The sequence below is a fragment of the Anomaloglossus baeobatrachus genome, chromosome 10 (assembly GCF_048569485.1).
Source record: "Anomaloglossus baeobatrachus isolate aAnoBae1 chromosome 10, aAnoBae1.hap1, whole genome shotgun sequence".
Taxonomy (NCBI): domain Eukaryota; kingdom Metazoa; phylum Chordata; class Amphibia; order Anura; family Aromobatidae; genus Anomaloglossus; species Anomaloglossus baeobatrachus.
The window spans coordinates 124,346,634-124,351,245 of NC_134362.1; the positions used below are offsets into that span (position 1 = coordinate 124,346,634).

Consider the following 4,612-nt stretch of genomic DNA (forward strand, 5'->3'; position numbering starts at 1 on the left):
GGTTGGCTTGGGTGACAAAATGTCTTCTGTAGGCGTGGGTTTGTCTCCCTCTCCCTAAGATGTGTCCGGTATAGGCCAGGGTGCCACTCAAGGCCGTAACCAATTCGGGTTATAGCTTCTCGGCCTTTTGGCTAAGATCAAGTGTAGTTTCGGAGGACGCTACCTTGGTCGGTACTGGAAGGTGCCTGGGATTGCACGTCTGCCGGCCTTGAGGAAGTGTGTGCGCCTTCTGGTGACACATAGCCCTCTTGTGCCTGGACGGTTCCCAGGCAACGGGAGGCGATCACCTTTGTTATTTTGAAGTCCTACTGATAAACAGAAAAAAAAAAAATTAAATCTGTTCTTATCAGTTTAATATCTGATACGTCCCCTCTCTGGGGACCATATATTAAATGGATTTTTAGAACAAGGAGATGGAAAAAATCTTGCTCTGTCCACTCCACGCATTGACCTGGTATTGCAGTACCTCCAGGACTGGTGCACCCCTTCTTAACCCAGTTTCCAAAAGCAGAACTCAATTCACCTGATTCAAATGAGCCCCATTAGTGAATTGAAAGAAAGCAAAAACTTTATATGCACCTCAATTTGGCCAATTCACTTTTCACACTTTCACCCTTTTTTTATCTTTCACACCTTTTACTTGCTTTATTGATGCAAAAAGCTGTGCCAAATAGCAAACTCATCTCCACTCAACTTGACCAACTCTGCTATGTCCCGTGCAGTATCTTATTCTCAGTCTTATCTAGATCATTTGCAATTGAATAGAATAGATCCCTTTTGGCTGCTTATGACTGTGTAAAATATGTAGTTTTACTGGGCTGGGATGAGAGAATCCATTGAAGCATGGTGTAGGGATTGTGGTTCCTGTGTGCTAAGAAGAGAGGCTGGCACCAGCCAGAAAGCCCCATTGCAGCCAATAATCACTTAATAACTTTTTCAACTTGTCATCATATGGGAGGCCTTCCATTCCTTGTAGTAGTCTAGTTGCCCACCTTTGAACTGACTCTAACTTCTGAATGTCCTTTTTAAAATGTGGAGCCCAAAACTGGTTCCCATATTCCAGATGTAGCCTTACAAGTGATTTATAGAGGTGTAACAATACGTTGGGATCACGGGATCTAATCTCCCTTTTTATACACCCTAAAATCTTGTCCCAAGCAGCATTCCATCAGCCTCTGGAAGGTTCCTGGCGCATTGCACAGCTCGAAGGGCATGCTTTTGAACTCGCAGAGACCCATAGGGGTGGCGAAGGCGGTCTTCTCCCGGTCTGCCTCAGCAACGGACACTTGCCAATAGTGACTAGTGAGATCAAGGGTAGAAAAATAATTTGCAGTTCTCAATGCAGCTAGCGATTCCTCAATACGGGGAGTGGTGCCGTCCTTCTTTTTTAACAGGATCAACAGAGCTGCCCAAAGGCTACAACTGTCACGGATAACCCCAGCCGCCTTCATGTTGCTCAACATGTCCTTGGTACACTGGCAATGTGAAGGTGGTATTGGCTTATAGCTCTCTTTGATGGGTGGGTGTGCACCTGTGGGGATGTGGTGTTGGACCCCTTTTATTCCCCCAAAATCTAGCGGGCTCCCCACCGGTAACCCGCTCCCCAGCTTGGATGGATGCTGAGGGAGCCCCTTTTGCCCGCAGGCTCTGGCCCTGGGAACTGTAGCCTTGGCGGTGACTGTGCTTCCCTCTACGGTGTGAGCTGTTGCCTTCAATCGGGTCTTGACTGCTGGGAAACCCTGGAGGTTCCTGTCGCTAACGGATTTGACCGGTTTTACGGCGACTCCTAGCCTGGTCGGGGTCCGTAGGCCCTGCCGGATGGTGCTGGCTTCTCTTCACTCCCCGATCTGGTACCGGCGGGCCACCGCCCATCCCCGGTCCGTACGGTTCACTCCAATCAGCCTCTCCTGCAGAAGGTCACCACCGTCTGCCAACCTTGCTGAGTGCCCGGGCCACACACCCGGACACGGTCAGTCTCCTCTCCTCTTCACTTCTCTAACTCCAAAACTGATCTCTAATCTGACTCCTTTTCCCGCCTCCAGGACTGTGAACTCCTCGGTGGGTGGGATCAACCGCCTGGCCCACCCCCTGGTGTGGACATCAGCCCCTGGAGGAAGGCAACTAGGATTTGTGTTTAGCTTCGGTGTGCCTAGCCGGAGTGTAGAGTGTGTTGGTGTAGTACCTGTGACGACCTGGCTTGTCCAGGGTGCCACATTCCCCTATAGTAAAATGCAGACCGTCCGCGGGCTGCCCGTCCATCACCGGTTTTATTTTCACAACTGAAAAAGAATAAAACGGTAAAACATGTAAAAGCATCATAAACATTTTACAACGGTACAGCTTCCGCTCTTCTCCCACCCAAACAACCTGGCCCTGATGCTGCCCCTAAGAAGCGGGCAGCACCCCTTGACCCCAGTCCAGCACCAAGTTGCCCGAGCGGGTTCTGTCTCTTTCAGGGGGCCCACGTCCAAGGGGACCCCTGAACCCCCGGAGGATCGCCACCGGTTACGATAGTGGCGGGCCTAGGCCATCCCTTTCCTCCAGGCCCATCCTCCCAAATCAGCCTCTCCGGAGGCGGTAACGGTGTCAAGCCAACAAACATTTTTATTTACATTGCACTAAGTTTGTGGTTGCCCTGCAAGTTCTCGGGCTTGTCCGTAAGCAGTTCCTTACGCAATGGTTGCACAGTCCCTACGGGGACAACAGTTGCCGGCAACGGCCGGTTTAATCACGGTTCAATCAGGTAAACTTCTTTGGTTGATCATCTTTACTTATCATTTAAAACTTTCAAACTGGTACACTCAACACATAAAGCCCCCCCCTTTTAAAGAGTAGTTTCCCTGTACCTAAGTGGGGGTCTACCTAGGTTGGGGCGAGTGGACCTTCGGGGTCCGGTGTCAGTGGTGACAGGCAGTGGGGCAGAGGGAACAGTCAGTTCCTCCTCCCTGCTATCATGTGGGGCAGGCGGAGGCGTAGGGGAGCTGGGTACAGGTACATCCCTGGGCACTGGCTCGCGGTTAACCGTTTCCATCATTTCTTCATCCACGGGTTGTGGGAACAGTATCACTGGAAGGATCACCGCACCGTTCTGTGTAGGCCAGTCTGCTGGAAAATCACCCATCATGGTGTGGATTACCTCTTTTTCCTTCTCCACTGGACTGGGAACTGGAGCCTCATCCGCTACTCTCAATGCTGGTGGGCACTTCTTCAGGTGGTCTCGGGAAACCGTGGCCAAAGTCCCCCCCTGGTCACGGCTGATCTGGTAGGCCTTCCCATTCTCCCATCCTGTGGGCTGGACTACATACGGGGTTTTTTCCCATTGATCATCCAGCTTGTGGGCCCTTCTTTTCCGCTTCAGCACTACATCCCCAGGTTGGAAGGAACCGGCAGGCGCCTTCTTGTTGAAGCACTGCTCCTGTTGTCCCCGACTCCGGCACAGGTTCTTTTCAACATACTCCTGGACCTGTCGGTACTGTGTCCTCCGCCGAGTGTCCCATTCAGCTGTCGACAGGAGTGCTTCTGAAGCTTCCAAGCCCATTTCCAGATCCACTGGTAGCCGGCCGGGACGAGCTCTCATCAGGTATGCTGGAGTGCATTTCGTAGAGCTGGAAGGGATGTTGTTGTACATATCGACCAGGTCAGGTAGCTTCTCCAGCCACAGGTTCCGCTCTTCCAGTGGTAACGTCTTGAGGAGGCCCAGGACCAAGTGGTTCATCTTTTCACAAATGCCATTGGTTTGGGCGTGGTAAGGCGTGGTCCGGATTTTCTTGCAGCCGTACAACTGGCAGAATTCCTGGAATACCTCTGCTTCAAAGGCCGGACCCTGGTCGGTAAGCACCCTCTCCGGGTACCAATGCGGTCAACAGAAATAAGCCTGGAAAGCCTTAACAGCGGTGCGGCCGGTTAAGTCCTTAACTGGGACAACCACCAGGAACCTCGAGTAGTGGTCTACGATGGTCAGAGCGTAGGTGTACCCACTTCGGCTGGGGGTGAGCTTTACATGGTCAAGGGCAACCAGCTCCAGCGGTTGGTGTGTAATGATCGGGTGTAGGGGTGCCTTCTGGCTGGCCTCGTCCTTCCTTCTCAATGCGCAAGGGCCACATTCTCGGCACCAGTCCTCCACAGATTCCCGCATTCCACTCCAATAGAACCGCTCTCTTAACAACATCTCTAGCTTCTTCCACCCGAAGTGCACTGCACCATCATGGTATGCTTGCAGGACGGTGGGCACGTTAGCCTGGGGAATCACCAGCTGGCGGATCTTCTCGTGAGTCTTTGGATTAATCAGCTCGCGATACAACTTCCCCTGGTGTAGGTATAGCCGGGTCCGTTCTTGCCACAGACGTTGGGCTTCGGCAGGGGCAGCAGGGTCTATCCCAGCAGAACCCTGTTCCACTAGAGTCTTGACCAGGCGGACAGCAGGTGCCAGTCCTGTCGGGGCAGCGGATCCAGGTTCACCCGTTGTTGGTAGACGTGCACCTTCTCAGTGAATGGCCGGTGAAATGCAGGCAACTCGATCACTTCGAGGTCATCATCCTCTGGCCCCTCTTCCGACAGGTGGGGCATCCGGGAGAGTGCATTGGCATTGACGTTGGTACGGCCGGCCCGGTAC

General features: G+C 52.6%; 1 pseudogene; it reads left to right on the forward strand.

Moving 5' to 3' along the window:
• The first annotated feature begins 282 nt into the window (after positions 1-282).
• Positions 283-488, forward strand: LOC142255491 (U2 spliceosomal RNA; annotated as a pseudogene).
• The last annotated feature ends 4,124 nt before the right edge of the window (positions 489-4,612 follow it).